This window comes from Balaenoptera physalus, assembly GCF_965194825.1.
Source record: "Balaenoptera physalus genome assembly, chromosome: 17".
NCBI classification, from domain to species: domain Eukaryota; kingdom Metazoa; phylum Chordata; class Mammalia; order Artiodactyla; family Balaenopteridae; genus Balaenoptera; species Balaenoptera physalus.
The window spans coordinates 82,025,311-82,042,074 of record NC_138895.1 but is presented as its reverse complement, the minus strand read 5'-3'; the positions used below and the strand labels follow the sequence as shown (position 1 = coordinate 82,042,074).

General features: G+C 52.3%; 1 protein-coding gene across 1 annotated transcript in view; it reads left to right on the top strand.

Moving 5' to 3' along the window:
• The window catches only part of KCNK9 (potassium two pore domain channel subfamily K member 9), a gene marked incomplete at its 5' end in the record, with an annotated part of 88,645 nt that overhangs the window by 55,198 nt on the left and 16,683 nt on the right, over positions 1 to 16,764 (top strand). The gene's annotated exons all lie outside the window — the stretch shown is intronic.

Here is a 16,764-nt window from a genome sequence, read left to right as displayed (position 1 = left end):
CCTGGGCGGCTGTCTCTGAAGGAGCCGCTAGATTTGCACTAAAACCTGCTGTCGGTGGGGGATGGAATTTAGTTGATTTCAGTTTTAGGTGGGGAAAGGGCTGTCCCCGAGCCGTAGATGCCACTTGGGGTTATAGGGGCACCTGAGCTGGAGTAAGGACACTTCAGCGTTCCTCCTCTGATACAGGGGTCTGTTCCGGACCACCTTGGGTGAGTGGCTGTCCAGCCCTAGCTTCATACGCTCAGCCATGGGCACTTCACTGGCTCACCGGGCTATGGCTGGTCTCTGCTGCAGAGCGGCAATGGACATCTGTCTGGCAGAGTCTGGGAGGAGACCTGTTCATTGCACAGGGTGAGCCCTGCCAGCGGGACAGGTCCTCCAGTGGGCCCTTCCAGAGTTCTCGTCTCTCACCTCCTGCAGCACAGGCCTTGCCCTCAGGGAGCTCCTGGTCAGGTGTGGGCTGGCTCGGGGGATGGGCGAGGAGGGGAGAGAAGCATATCACCAGGGGATCATGGCCCTGACCGGGCGCAGAGGGTGGGCGCTGGGCAGAAGCGGCATCAGGAAAGTTGTGATGGATGGGCAGCCGAGGTCAGCTCGTCCTACGATTGGGGGTCAGACCAGACAGAGGGCGTGGCAGGGCAAGGCTGCTGGTGAGAAGGGGCTCTGCCTGCTCACGGACGAGGGGGTAATGTGGTGTATTAGAATTGGGTGTGCCGCCGGGGGCAGGCTGGAGAGGTAGGTGTGGGTCAGAGTGGGTGAGGACACTGTTATTTGGGGTGACCCTCACGTGCCACTCCACCTCCAGGAGAAGAGAGGTCACGATGCCCATTTCCTGGGGGCTGAGGCGGTCTGAGGAGGCCAGGGCCCAGTGTCCCTCGGGTAATCTGCAGCAGGCTGTGTGGTCCGTGCCGAGCTCGGCATGCTGACGGGTGGCCTTTCTGCCACAGGCTGGGGAAAGCCGGGTAGTTTTAGGAGACAGAAGATGGAGAGGGAAGTGTCCTGTGCCCCGAGGGCACCCTGGGGTGGGGCTGGGGTGCAGCTGCAGGGAGTGGGTGAACTCTCCCTGCAGGGTGGTCCAGGCATCCACTGCCACCCCCAAAAGTACAGGTCACAGGGTGCCCCAAACCACCAGGAGAGACAGAGCCCCTACCTGGTGTCAGGCCCCGGGCAGGGCGATTCCCTGGTCATCTCCCTTAATCCTCTCTAGAAACCAGTAAAACTGAAACACAGGTATGAAACTAATTTTTTTTTTTTTTTTTTAATTTTTGGCTGTGTTGGGTCTTCGTTTCTGTGCGAGGGCTTTCTCTAGTTGCGGCAAGCGGGGGCCACTCTTCGTCACGGTGCGCGGGCCTCTCACTATCGCGGCCTCTCTTGTTGCGGGGCACAGGCTCCAGACGCGCAGGCTCAGTAGTTGTGGTGCACGGGCCTAGTTGCTCCACGGCATGTGGGATCCTCCCAGACCAGGGCTCGAACCCGTGTCCCCTGCATTGGCAGGCAGATTCTCAACCACTGCGCCACCAGGGAAGCCCTGAAACTAATTTTTAAAAGTGGGTGACCCACTGATAAGTGTGCTTTCTGACCGACGCGTTCAATAACAGGGACCATGGTGGGCCCAGCGACTACCATGAGCCCCCAGCGATGATCATGTCTGCGATGTCTCAAAATGTCCCCAGCTGCACACATGGGAGGGAAACACGTCTCATTTCTGTTGACGTCACAGCAATAGCCACTACTGACCCCTCTTTGTGGTTTGTTGTTCATAAGTGTAATAGAAGGAATCGCTAAATTTCAGCCAGAGGGTGGTGAAATTGAAGATGGTGTATTTTTCCACATCCAAGTTTTGGACACCCCTGAATTCTATCCACAGAGCCACCCCCGCAGGGTTCAGGGTCCCTGTCCAAGGTTGTCCTCGGCAGCCCCGAGGGCAGATGGGCTCATGGTTCGAGGAGGCCCTGGTGAGCCCCAAGTGGCTCTGGGTGCAGGTCTGTGACCAGGATGAACAGCATTGAAGAAATACATCCCTCTGACTGAGGGTTCTGACCGTGGCCAGCACGGGGCTGCAGGAGCACGGGGAGGACCCCAAACCAGTTTATAAGGGCCCCGCAGATGAGCCCTGACTGCCGACTTGGAGAAAAAGAGGTGTGAGGTGTCACAGGCTGGGGTACTAGCCCATCCATCATCCCAGTGGCGTCAACAACTTGTTCTGGGAGTGGGAAGTGTACAGCATAGCAGGAGCTTGGCGGGTATTCTGGGGTAGAGCAAAGGAGAAAGACATTTAAGGAGGTGGGTTAGGTGACAGACTAGGGTTCAAGTCACCAGCTCGACTGCTGACATGCTCAAGCAGGGATGCTTTGCAGATGCGAAGGCCATGGGCGTTATTTCATTTAAGTGGCACACCACCTCTCTGTGCTGCATGGAGCTGAGCACAGTGCCGGGGGCCCGCTCCTAAGCGTTAGCCGAGCTTGGCTGGTTTTACTGCTCTTCTGGGGCTGGGGGGCGTGCCGAGCACAGGAGGCCCCACGATCTGCGCCTTGCCCAGAAGAGCAGGAAGAGGCGGGGCTCGGGATGGATGGAGGTGTGATTAGCAGGCTCAGAGGCTTCGTGACCCGCTGGAGGCTCGTGCAGGGACCAGGTGAGGCATGAGGCTGCCACTCAGCCCCGGCACAGGCAAGCTGTCCCCTGATGCCATCTCTGGGATGGATGGGGCAGAGCTGGGATCCTTACCTCTTCTTGCAGATGTGGACGCTGACCTCAGAGAGGTTATGTCTGAGGCCCAGCTGGGCGGCCCTGCGGTCTGGCCACAGCTTGCTTGTGCAGTGCCGGCGAGCCGGGGGCTGGTTGGTTTGGGGGACTCGGCTGGGTTGGCTACTCCATGTGGTCTCACTGCCATAGGGAAGCTGGGGTCTTGTCATGCACACGGAGGCTGGGCTTCAAAAGCAGTCAGAGAGGCCAGCCCTGAAGCAGAAGCACTTTCCTAGCCTTTCTTAAAATAGTCTCACCTCTATGCTGTCTATAGGAGACTCTTTTTTTTTTAAAGATTGATTGATTGATTGATTCCTATGTTGGGTCTTCGTTTCTGTGCGAGGGCCTTCTCTAGTTGTGGCAAGCGGGGGCCACTCTTCATCGCGGTGCGCGGGCCTCTCACTATCGCGGCCTCTCTCGTTGCGGGGCACAGGCTCCAGACGCGCAGGCTCAGTAGTTGTGGCTCATGGGCCTAGTTGCTCCGCGGCATGTGGGATCCTCCCAGACCAGGGCTCAAACCCGTGTCCCCTGCATTGGCAGGCAGACTCTCAACCACTGCGCCACCAGGGAAGGCCCCTTCCTAGCCTTTCTTGCATCGCATTTTCTACTGTCCCTTTGGCTAAAATGAGCCTCGTGGCCAGGCCCAGATTCCACATACTCAGAGCTGTGGGGATGGAGCCACAGGCCAACGCAGGGCAAACTGCTCTGTAACTGGGTTCTCATCCTTCCCCAGTTGCTTGGCACAGGGCGTTTATTCACCCCGTGGCCTCGGGGCTCGTTGGCACTTTTGGACAGAGAAGGGAGAGTAGCTAGCATTTGTTGATCAACTACTATATGCCAGGCATGGTGCCAGACACACCTGCAAAATGAACAAACGCATGTAGTCGCACCGCCTGGGGTCAAACCCCAGCGTTGCTACTTGCTAGTGGCCTGGCCTCTGGTAAGGTCCTTCACCTTCCCTGTGCCTCCATTTCTGCTTCTGCAGAGTGGGGATAACACTAGGACCTGCTGGGGGACTATGATGAGGGTTAGTGGGCTTATCCATTTAGCATCACTTGGCATGGAAATAGTGTTCAGTGCATATCAGCAGCTAATATTTTATGAGAAAAGTGGAGCTCGGAGAGATGAAGTAACGTGCCCAAGGTGGCACAGCTGGCTACTAGGCTTCAAAGCTCAGGTTTCATCCTCTCCATGCCCCTCTCACTTATGTTAATTAGCAGCACATATGGGATGCGTCTATCAACCGTAGAGCTCCACGTGAATACTGGGCTTTGATATTTGGGTGCAGTTAGCTTGGGAGCAAGTGCCCAGAATACGTCGTGGGAGACAGCTGAGGCCACGGGAGGGAGCTGAATCCCCTCCCCCTGCTCTGCCATTCACGCAAGACTGAGTCTACGAGGGGATGGGAACAGGTGTCTTCGCCAGGCTGTGGGTCCCTTTCCATTTCTTCCTGTTCCCAGTCAGGATGCCAGCTCCATTCTGCACTGGAAGTAGAGGAGGAGACAAGATTTAAATTGAGTTTGAGATGGCACTGTAGGCTTTCTTGAGATTTGAATAACTGAAAGGGACTGGACAGTTTTGGAATCTTCCCCAGGTATCCTGAAGGGTTGATGGGACAGGGTGTGGTTGATGGCAGTTGACTGGGAAAAAAATTAAACCAGTCCTTACATCAGTGAAGTTCTGTTTCATGCATTTTGGGCCTCTGTTATTAGGTAAATGTATGTTTATAATTATGATGCCTTCCTGATAGATTGAACCTCTTATGCTTCTAAAATGTCCCTCTTTGTCTCTATTAAAAATCTTTGCCTTAAAGTTTATTTGGTCTGATAGTATAGCCACACTCCAGCTCTTTTGGCAAGTTTGCATGATCTATATTTTCCATCCTTTTGCTTTAAACCTGTTTGTGTCCTTGAATCTAAAGTGTGTCTTTCATAGACAGCCTATAGTTGGATCATGTTTTTGTTCTTTGTCCAATCTGCCAATTTCTGCCTGTTAATTGTAGTATGTAGTAAATTTATATTTAATGTAGTTATTGATAATGTAGGGTTTAAGGCTATCATTTTGCTATTTGTTTTCTGTATGTATTCTTTTTTGTGCCTTGATTCCTCCATTACTGTGTTTAAATAGATATTTTCTAGTATATAATTTTGATTTCTTTGTTGTTTGTTTTACTATATATATTTTTTGAATTATTTTCTTAAGTTTCCCTGGGGATTATAATTAACATCTTAACTTTAAAAAGTCTAGTTTTGATGGATACTCACTTAATTTCAATGGTATGTAAAAACTGCTTCACTATAACTCCATTCCCTCTCTCTTCCTTTGCACTATTATTGTAAAAAAAAATTACATCTTTGGGAATTTCCTGGAGGTCCAGTGGTTAGGACTTAACGCTTTCACTGCCAAGGGCCTGGGTTCAATCTCTGGTCGAGGAACTAAGATCCCGCAAGCTGTGCAGCCTGGCCAAAAAAAATTACATCTTTACACATTATAAGCCCTTCAACACTGTTTTATTATTATTGCTTTATTCAATTGTCTTAAATCAGATAGAAGAAAAGGGTTACAAATAAAACACATATGTACTCATACATTTACCTATGTAAAGTTGTTAACTTTACTGGCATTCTTTATTTCTTTCTGTGGATTTGAGTTACTGTCGAATGTCCTTTCATTTAATCCTGAAGGACTTCTTTTAATATTTTTTGTAGGGTAGGTCTGCTAGCAATGACTTCTTTGAGTTTTTGTTTATCTGGGAATGTCTAAATTTCTCCTTTGTTTTTGAAGGGTAGTTTTGCTGGGTATAGAATTTTTGGTTAACAGTCTTTGTCTTTCAACACTTTGAACATGTCACCAGAGCCTTCTGGCCTCCGTGGTGTCAGATGAGAAGTCAGTTGTGATCTTATTGAAGATTCCCTGTACATTTTGGGTTATTCTTCTCTTGCTTCTTTCAAGAGTTTATCCTTGTTTATGACTCAATAGCTTAACTATTATGTGTCTAGGTGTGGATCTCTTTGACTTTGTCCTATTTGGAGTTTGTTAGTCTTCTTTGATGTGCAGATTAATGTTTTCATCAAATTTTGGTAGATTTGGGTCATTATTTCTTTGTAATTCTTTCTGCCCCTTTTTTCTGTTTTCCTTCCAGGACCATAATGAAATAAATGGTAGATCTTTTATTACAGTCTCATGGGTCTCTGAGGGCTCTGTTTATCTTTTTTCCATTTTTTTTTCTGTTCCTCAGACTTGGTAATCTCAATTAACCTGTCTTCAGATTCACTGTTTTTTTCTTTTGTCAGTTCTTATTTGATGTTGGACCCTCTGGAGGATTTTCCCTTTCACTTACTGTACTTTTCAATCCCAGAATTTTTATTAAGGAATAATTTCTATCTCTTTACTATTTAGTGAGACATCATTCTCATGCTTTCCTTTATTTCCTTAGACATGGTTTCTTTTAGTCTTTGAACATATTTATAAAACCCGATTTAGCATCACTACTAATCTCTGGCTTCCTCAGAGACAGTGTCTATTGACTGTCCCCCCCCCCTTTTTTTCCCCTGTGTATGGGCCATACTGTCCTGTGTCTTTGGTGTCTTGGAATTTTCTGTTGAAAACTAGACGTTTACAATGATATAATATGGAAACTCTGGAAATCAAATTGCTCCTTAACCTCTAGGATTTAATGTTGTTATTTTTTGTTGTTGTTGATGCTGCTGTTTGCTGGCTTAGCAACTTTCCTGGATGAATTCTGTAAAGGCTGTATTCTTTGTCACATGTGGCCATGCAGTCTCTGCCTGGTTAGCTTAGTGGTCATCTAATTGTTGGACAGAGATTTCCTTAGATGCCTTGAGCAGATAAGTCTCCCCGTCTTTGCTGAGGGAATCTATGTGTGGGTTGGGGTACACAGTGCTCTGGCAGGCAGTTTACCACTTCATCTTAGCCTTCACTTCCTGCTTGGGTAGAGTCTCGTGGTCATCCAGAAGTGGGGGATTAGGGCCATCTAAAGTGTTCCCTGGTAATGTGCACCTTCTAGATTCCCAGGAACATGTCAGAGTTTTTCAAAGTCTTCCATTCCCCAGTTTTTAAATTTTTTGGTCAGCCTCTTGTTAGCCCCAACTGGTAACTCCACTTCAGGCAGCTGCACTGTTAAAGAATTTTCCTCTGACTGTTTTCAGCAAATGCCCTGGGTATATGGTTTCTCACAGAGCAGGCTCTGAGTCAGGTCAAATAAAGACTAGCCACGGGAATGGAAGTTTTCAGGAAGCTGCCAGACAGGTCAAATAGTGGCAATTCTCTGGGTATAGGTTTTTTTGGGAGCTCCAACCCTCCTCTGCCCCCTCCCATGGCTGCTGGGATGCTGTTTTCACAGCTGTCACGATTGCTGGGCTGTTGGCTTTCAAGGCTACCATGGAGCTGGGGACAGGGAGATGGGGCTAGGAAAAGTTAAAATACCATAAAGCTTTCCTTTCTTACTGTAATTTAGTCATTTTTCTTGAATAAACATCTTGAATTATTGAAAGCCTTTTGTTAATTTCCAGAATTTGAAAAAGTTGATTTTGACACTTTTCCCAGTGCTCTCATTGTTTATCTGGCGGAGCAGATTTTTGGAGGTCCTTACTCTGCCATTCTGGAAGCTGGCTGTCCAGCAGTGAAGTTCTGTGACCTCAGAAAGCACATTACGGTTTGGGTTCATCAGCAGTAGGTGGGACCCACCTCTGCTGAAAGAAAAGGGCCACAGTGAGGGGAAAAGAGAGACTCTGGATCTGGCCAGGTGAGAGGCTCAGGAACTGACCCTACCCTGGGGCACAGGGCCGGCCCTGTTCATCCCAGCCTGGATGTCTCCAGCCCTGGCTGTGACCATCAGCATGGGAATAGCTGGAACTTTGGGGTCGTACTAGCCGTGTGACCTGGGGCAAATCACTTGACCTCTCTAAGCATGTGTGTCTTCATCCAGGAAAAGGGGGTGACTGTTCCTAGAAGATGGGCATGCCGTGGGAAGAAGGTTCTCATTAGATGCGGCCCTCAGGAAAGGGGACAACGAGGAATCCTTTTCAGCTTTGAATCTCTTGCTGTGCTCAGCCCAGGTTCAGGCATTTCTTTGGTTTCTGGTCTTTTTAATGTGGTATGAATAAAATACCAAGGGCCAGAAACAGTATGGTTTTGGCTAAAACACAAATGGTCATTAGCAACAGAGACAAACTGGAGATCAATGGATTCCCTATTTAGCCTATTTAGGTGAAGAAATTATGGCACGTCTACTTGAAGTTTATGAAGAATTAAAAATGTTTATGAAAATTTTTATTAGCAATATAGTGGCATAAGCATTTTCTTGTAAGTAGAAGAAAGAAGGCTACATAATTGCTTAGATTCAGTTTGCTCTCAGCCATGGAAGATGTATTTAGGAAAAGGCTGGAGGAAATATAACAAAATGTTCACAGGGCTGCCTCTTGAGTGGTGGGATTGTGGGTAATTCTTTCCTGCTTCTGTAGACTTTTTTTTTTTTTTAACTTTGCGATGCTCTTCAGTAAGCAAGTATTATTCCTACAATTAGCAATTTACAAAATGGAAAAATCTCAAAAGTAGAAAACAAAGAGAAGTGGCTGGAAGTCCAGGAGATAAATTAAGAAGGATTAGGTCGGTGGGGATTTTTCCATCTCTTGTTTTGCGTCTCAGTGTTTGACTTCTGCAAGGTTAGGTGACTTGCCCAAGGTCACACGGCTGAGACACGGAGGAGGTGGCGCCGGGACCCGGGTCTTCTCTCATAGTTATGACAGAGTGATTACAAATATAGTGCACCCCGCTCAGAGATGCCAGCCTGCTCGCCTTGCTGGTGGTGTCTGATGCTCCAGCATCAGATGGTGATGGGAATTGATGGTGACAGATTCAGGAGAGAGTCCACCCCAGTGACTGTCGCCCTTGGCTTTTTCGGGAAGGGTATTAAGGGCAGTGCTCTGGGTGGGCAGGATTTTCTCCCTGTGGGGCTGGTACAGAGAAGCCTAAAACAGTGGGTATCTGCCTTTGGGGGCCCTGCGAGCATCCATCCAAGCTACATCCAAACCCTTGGAGATCCATCCAACTTTCCACCTCACACCAGGCTCAGAAATGGGCACCAAACCCAGAGCCCAGCTCAGGTTAGGGCTGTGGCTCTCAGAACCCGGTTTGGGTAGTTTTATAAGGTAGATTCCAGGGCCTGCTCCCAGGGTCCTGATTCCATGGGTCAGGGGCAGGGCCCAGAATCTGCATTTTGACCGTTGCACTAGGGAGTCCCATGAATGGTCTGTGGCCATGCTTTGCAAAACACTGGGCTGGGGAGCACCTGAATGGTTGGTGCCTCAAAAGGACGGGATGTGGGATTTTGCGGAAAGACACGTGGGGGTGGCCCAGGGCTGGCTGGGGGAGAAGATGACCACCGTTGGGACTTGTGAGTACCTGGCCCTGGGCAGGAATCACACACAATGTCCACCCCCCATTTGGGGGGTTCCTTTCCCTTTGACAGATGAGGAAATGGAGGCTCAGAGAGGCTAAGTGACTTGCTCAGTCACGTGACCCATGTGAGCACGTGCAAGTCCACTTTAGACCAACCAGTACAGGGCTCCCCGAATGTCACCTCCATCCTGTAGGCAAAAGGTTGGACAGCTTTCCTGCTGCAATACCCACCTGGCTCTTCCAGCAGACTGTCCTGGAGGAATAGTGTTCTGGGGACGGGTTTTGATTGGGGGAACGATGGGGATATGAAGGGGGCTAGGTTTCCACTCACATTTGTTGAGGGCCTACTGTGTGTCTGCAATGTCATTTCACGTCAACTGCGGTGTTCTCAGGAAGGTCAGAAACAGATGGTGACGTTGCGTTGTTTTTAGTGGTAATGCAGCAGTTTCTAAATACCTGGCCCTGTCCGATCAGAGTTCAAGTTACCCCACTGAGCCCTCCCAGCCACCCCAGGCAGCAGGACCAATCTTGTTCCATGTGGCAGAGGGGAAACTGGGTCCCAGAGAGGCCAGCACTCTTCCTGTAACCGGTGCCCAGTGCTTCTCCCTGTGGCCAGCATCTGGGGATCTCCAGAGGAGTGCGGTGCAGTCAGAAGGGGACCTCACCCAGGGCAGCCTAAGAAGCGGAGCCCGTCCTCATTTTCCCTGGGGGCTGAGTGGGGTGGAGCCCATCCTGGCAGACAGCACGGCCGTGTGGGCAGGAGGATATGGGGCGGTCCTCTCTGGCCTGGCTCCCTTGGCTGAGGCTGAGTCTCCAGGCCTGCACAAGCAGCTCCAGGACACCAAGCCACTAACAAGACTGATACAGGGCCGCTCTCACAGTCCAAGGGCCATCCCTCATCCACAGACAGCTGGGCAGGCTCTTTAATTAAAAGGGCTCCGTGGCTCTGGAGAGATGAATTGAGGCCAGCTTCTGTTTGTAAACGCTTCCTGCAGCAGGGCTGGAGGTTCTGGGCAGGCTCTTCTCCATGGGGATGGGTGGGTGGGTAAGCGGGTACCCTGCCCTCCTCAGATCCTGAGCCCAGGACTGGCTTCCTCATTTACAGCCAGGGGCCGGGTGGGTGGCTTAGCATGTGAGGTCCTGGGGAAGTGACAGCGTGAACTGAGGATACAGTAGGCTTATCCGAGAGCCCTTCTGTCTCACATCCTTCACAACACCCTAGTGGCTGCTGTGCCTTCTGTGACAATGCCACTGACTTACAGCCTTTAGAACGGTGCCCGACACAGAGCATCTCCCCCTCATCATCCTCGTGGTGTTGCCCTCATCATCCTCACCACTCTCATCATCGTCATCACTAGCTTGACCTTCCCAGTGCCTAGCACAGTGCCCGACACATAGCGTCACCGTCATCATCGTCATCATTGTATCCTTGTCATCATTATCATCATATCACTGCTGTCATTATAATCCTCATCGGCCTCATCTCCATCATCCTCCTCCTCCTCTTCTTCCTTCCCATCATCACCATCATCACCATCACCATCACCATCATCACCATCGTCACCGTCACCATCACCATCGTCACCGTCACCATCACCACATCACCATCACCACCATCACCATCACCATCATCACCATCACCATCATCACTATCACCATCACCGTCATCACCATCACCGTCATCACCATCACCGTCATCACCGTCATCACCGTCACCGTCATCACCGTCACCATCACCATCATCACCATCACCACCATCACCACCATCACCATCACCACCATCACCACCATCACCATCACCACCATCACCATCACCACCATCACCACCATCACCACCATCACCATCACCACCATCACCATCATCACCATCACCATCATCACCATCACCACCATCACCACCATCATCATCATCACCATCACCACCATCACCATCACCATCATCACCATCATTACCACCATTATCACCATCACCACCATCATCACCATCATCACCATCATCACCATCATCATCACCATCATCACCACCATCACCACCATCACCACCACCATCACCATCATCACCATCACCATCATCATCATCACCACCATCACCATCATCACCATCATCACCATCATCACCACCATCACCATCACCATCACCATCACCATCACCATCATCACCATCACCATCACCATCACCATCATCACCATCATCACCATCATCACCACCATCACCATCACCACCATCATCGTTGTTGTCCTTGTCATCATTGTCATCCTCCTCCTCTTCATCACCATCATCTTCGTTGTCACGGTCATTATTATCACCATTGTTGTGATCATCACCCAAGTCATCCTCACCACCATCCTCCTCCCCCTTCCCATCATCATCCCCATCACTGCTGTCATCACTCTCTTGGCCTTCCCCATGCCCAGCTCATGGTGGGTGGGTGCTCAGTAGTTACCTGTTGGATGAATGAAGGGATGAAATAAGTGCCTGCATGTCCCAGGCACTGGGAGTGCAGAGATGAAAGACACAGGCATTTCACCGGCTGAGGCAGGAAAGGAGATGCTCCCACCCTGCCCTGCGGCAGTCTGTTCACATAAAGGCAGGTGTCACCCTTGGAGACTTTTGAGCCATTTGGCCCTGATGTCAGAGCCCTCAACCTTCCTCTCGTCCACTTCGACACTCCCCACCTGCCTCTTTGCTGCCTTCCCTCCTCCTGCCCTGGCCTCCTTCCCAGGGCCCTGCCCTGTACCTCCCCATGGGACAGGGGGCACTGCTTTGTCATATGTGGACAATCTGACCCCACCCTGGCAGCAAGGTGGCCTCGGGGACAGGGGTTTGAGGGAGCAGCGTTCTGGGTTTGAATTCCCTCTTGGCCGTGTTGACAGCTGGGTGATCCTGTGCTAGTTACTGGCCCCTGGGCCTCAGTTTGCTTGTTTAAAATATGGGTGTAGTAACTGTACCTCCTGTGGGTGTTTAGAACAGTGGCCGGCACGTGGCTGACATGTTATATACTTGATGGTTTGTATTTGTTCACTTACTCATTCGTTTCACAAATGTTTTATTGAGGTTCTGTGTACCAGACACTGGGGATACTTATGGCCGTGAATAAGATGGGCTTTAGAGAGCTGTGTGAGGGACACCGCCTGCCCCCAACTCTGCCCACAGCCTGGCCGCCCAGCCCCCTCTTCCAGGGCTCTGTATGCCACAGGGGAATGATCGGATGGTGACCTGAGGCAGGGAGCAGCGCGAGGCTGCCCCTGCCTCCCTGGCCAGTGTTACAGGTGATTCCTCCTCATCCACTGACCACCCCTGTGCCCCAGGCAGCGCCCCTCCTACAAAGTCCTTGGTAAAACACAATTCCCGTGCACACCACGAGAGGCCTGGCATGCCTCGGCCAATTTGTATCATCTGCCTTCACCCAAGGATCCCACTGACACCCAGTGTCAGTCCTGAGTGGAATCATACCTGGAAGAGACACACCAGAGGAGACCTCCCTTGTCTGGCCATTCGTCATGCCAGGCTTGGTCCTGGGGCTCCAGAAAAAAGTCAGAGGCTGCCCTTGAGTGTTCCTGCTGGTCTGGGGAGGACAGATGGTCCAGCACGGGTGAGCCGGCCCCTCCAGGAGATGGGAGGGAGTGGGAAACCTCGAGATACGGGAGAGATGGTGCCGTCCTGCAGGGCTAGTGACGGTGGACGTGCCTCCCCTGCAACCCTCGGGCTGAGGGGAGTGAGGGCTCCGGGGAGGGCACCTGGCAGACCCCTGGCACCCAGACACCAACGCCTCCTTGCCGAGAGGGTGGGGAAGACATCGATGAGGCAGAGGCTTTGCAAACGTTCGGTCTGTGCATCTGGACGCCTCCCTTTCTGCGAAGGAGGTCAGGCCCCCTGGGCTGTGACCCTGCAGAGCAGTAACTGGCTGGGGCTGCCCACATGCTCTCCCCTTCCTCAGGGTCTCCTCCCACTGACCTCTGGGACAAGTCCTGCTCCCTCGGGACTGGCACTTACCCGGTCCCTTGAGGCCACCAGCCTAAGGGAGCCACGAGGCAGGGGCACCTTGGTTCTGCACCGGGTCCCTCCGCTGAGCCATCCCAGCCTGAGGCTGAGGGCCCAGGGGTGAACCTGTAGGCAAGGTGGAGCCGAGGAGGGTGCCGGCGCCCATGGCTGGCAGCACAGCACGTGCAAAGTCCCTGGGCATAAAGTAGAAGAAAGGAGACTCATGTGCGCCTGGGACAAGCTCATTTACAACGTTTGCAGGGTGTCTGGGAAACCAAAAGGCAAAAAATCACAGGCCAGAAGGGTCCAGGGAGAGGCCCCTGCCCTTAGGGAGGCCAGTGCCGGTGTTTCGTGTCTGTCACCTTCTTCAATGCTCGCAGCAAGCCTTGGGGGAGTCGCGGGTTGACATCGCCTCCAGGACAGACCCGGGTGCGAGGTGCTGGAGCACGTTCCCAGAGTCCCACAGACGAGCAAGCAGGCCGAGCTGGTGTGGCTCACGCCGGGCTGTTTCCACTCGACCTGGAGACACCTCGGGCTGCCGTTGTGCAAGTGAGGGTCTGGGAGAGCCGTGGTCTGGGCCGTGTGCGCACGCGCGTCTTCCCGCAGGGGCTGCAGCCGCGGGAAGGAGGTGAACACAGGGTGGTCATATGGCGCCGCGGTGGCCCGCGTATTAGCTGTGCATACTTAGGCACGTGGCTTGGCTGGAATCCTTGAGGCCTCCCCACTCCACGAGGCTGGTGCTCTTGTTACTCTCCATTTTCCAGCAAGGGGACCGAGCACAGAGGCTGTGTGCCGAGCGCTGCCCCTCGGCTTTTGTGAGTGCTCACGTGTAACGCACGTTCACTCTTAATAACTGGAGAGGGGGTGAGGGGCTTGCTGTGCTCCTCAGCTTTATCTCGCTGCTTTTCTGTTGCTCTCCAGAGTGTCTTGGGCCCCAGAGGTGCATATGTGTGTGTGTGCGTGTGTGGGCATGTGTGTGTGCACATATATCTGTGTACGTCTCTGCATGTGTGGGCATGTGTGTGTGCACATATATCTGTGTATGTCTCAGTGTGTGTGCGTGTGTGGGCATACATGTGTGCATATATATCTGTGTACGTCTCCGCGTGTGTGCGTGTGTGGGCATGCGTGTGTGCATATATATCTGTGTACGTCTGCGTGTGTGGGCATGTGTGTGTGCACATATATCTGTGTATGTCTCTGCGTGTGTGGGCATGTGTATGTGCATATATATCTGTGTACGTCTCCGCGTGTGTGCGTGTGTGGGCATGCATGTGTGCATATATATCTGTGTACGTCTGCGTGTGTGGGCATGTGTGTGTGCACATGTATCTGTGTACGTCTCTGTGTGTGTGGGCATGTGTGTGTGCATATATATCTGTGTACGTCTCCGCGTGTGTGCGTGTGTGGGCATACGTGTGTGCATATATATCTGTGTACGTCTCCGCGTGTGTGCGTGTGTGGGCATGCATGTGTGCATATATATCTGTGTACGTCTGCGTGTGTGGGCATGTGTGTGTGCATATATATCTGTGTACGTCTCTGTGTGCATGTGTGGGCATGTGTGTGTGCACATATATCTGTGTACGTCTCTGCGTGTATGTGTGTGTATCTGTGTGTGCACACATGTGTGTGTGTATGTGATGTGTGTCTACAGGTGCATCTCTGTGTTCCTATGTATATGTGCATGTGTATCTGTGTATGCCTGTGTCTGCCTGTGCGTGCACACATACATGTGTGTGCATGTGTGTATGTGGTGTGCCTGCATGTGTGTGTATCTGTGTGCATGTGTATGTGCATAGGTATGTGTCTGCCTGTGCGTGCACACATACATGTGTGTGCATGTGTGTATGTGGTGTCTGCATGTGTGTGTATCTCTGTGTGCATGTGTATGTGCCTAGGTCTCTGTGTATGTCTGTGTGTGCATGCGTGTGTGTGTCTTTGCATACACATGCACGGGGGCTGTCAGCATCGTACAGCAGGCTGCACTGTGTAGTCACGGCCATGTCCCACGCCTCGCCCCACTATATATGGGATGTCCCTAAGGTTGCACAGCTAATCATGTCCCGGAGACCAAGTTTTCTCACCTGTGAAATGGACACAGCCGTCCCCGCCTGGCCGCCCCTGGCAGATGTGGAAACAGGTACAGAAGGGCTCATCCGTGTCTGCACCCAAGTCGGGGGGATCCTGTTGGACAGCAGGGTCGGCGATGACGGCCTGTGCGTACCTGCCCCTTGAGTGTGGCCCCTGTGCTGGTAAACCCTGATCTCCACTAAGTGCTTGTTGCGAGCCGGGGGCGCAGCAAGCACCTCCCCTCATCCCCGGCTTCATGCGACCCCAGCTCCTTTACCCCTCGTGTCCCAGTCACCGGGGATCGGCAGGGCCTCTGTTGCGCATGGTCATTCAGGAACCCGGGCTCCGAACAGCTGGAGGCTCCGTCCTCCCCGAGGTCCTGGGTCGGCTCCCTGTTCAGGCAGAGCGGGGAAGAGGAAGGAGGGAGGGGACACAGGAGAGAGAACGGGAGTCCCGAGGCCGGGTTTACGGGCCAGGCCTGGAGCCCTGCAGGAGGCCTGAGGGCCGTGTGGCCCGCCGTGCGCGGAGCAGGAGAGGGCCCACATCTGGGTGGGCACCAGCGCTCTCGGCTAGAGCCCCCCTGCTTCCGCTGCTGCATGAGGAAGTGAGCCTCTCTCACCACGGGGAGCAAGTCTGCTGCTGTCAGACCCCCGGCGGGTGCCGAGTCGTGCACGCGACATGAGCTCAGTTCTAACCATCACCACACACTTGGGACCAGGCCGGGTGACATCCGCTGAGGCCGAGCGCTGACCCCCTCAGCTCCGACAGGCCCCTGCTTCCCTGCAGATCCCTCCCTAGTGGTGGGAGGATCCAGGGAGCTGGAGAGAAATGCAGAGTCCCAGGCCCGGATCCCTGCCTCAGGACCTGCCCTGGAACAAGACCCCAGGGCGGCCGGTTTGGGAAGCCGAGCTGTCTACCTTTTACCTTCACTTCAGCTCATCGGGTGTCCCAGAGGCAGAGGCGTTTGCATTTTAGCATTTTCAGCTGTGAAAGCAGAGTGTCTTTGCCCTCAGTGGCGTAAATCACGGTCCTTTCACCGAGAGGGGAGCCAGGCTTGAAGACAGGCCACCTAACGCCGTGTCCCTTAGGTCCCTGTGTACCCAGAGCGCCTTTGGGATTTGGGGGTGAGGAGAAGAGGGCCTCCCCGGAGGAGGTGGCCTTTGAGCCGGGCCCTGAGAGGGGGCAGAAGCTTCCGGGAGGGAAGGGCAGGCTGCACCTGGGGGGCTGGGGGCTTTGGGGAGCTGGCACTCAGAGGCTGAGTACCTTGGCATCCAGGGCTCTCTCTGTTCGGCCCCCACGGATCTTTCCTCCACGAATTCGCCTGCTCCCTCCTTCTTCTGCCCTCCAGGCCCTGAAGGAGCGTCTCCACCTCAAACAGAAACAAAGCACGAGTTTGAATAGTTGTGACTTGGTTTTACTTCTTTAAAAACACAAGTATCAATGATTACCGAATGAGTGGGTATTCTTGGGTATTAAGCCTGTCTTAAAATTGTCTTAGTCTACCCTAGACTTTTCAAAAGTCAGCCCGATTTTATATAATTTTTATG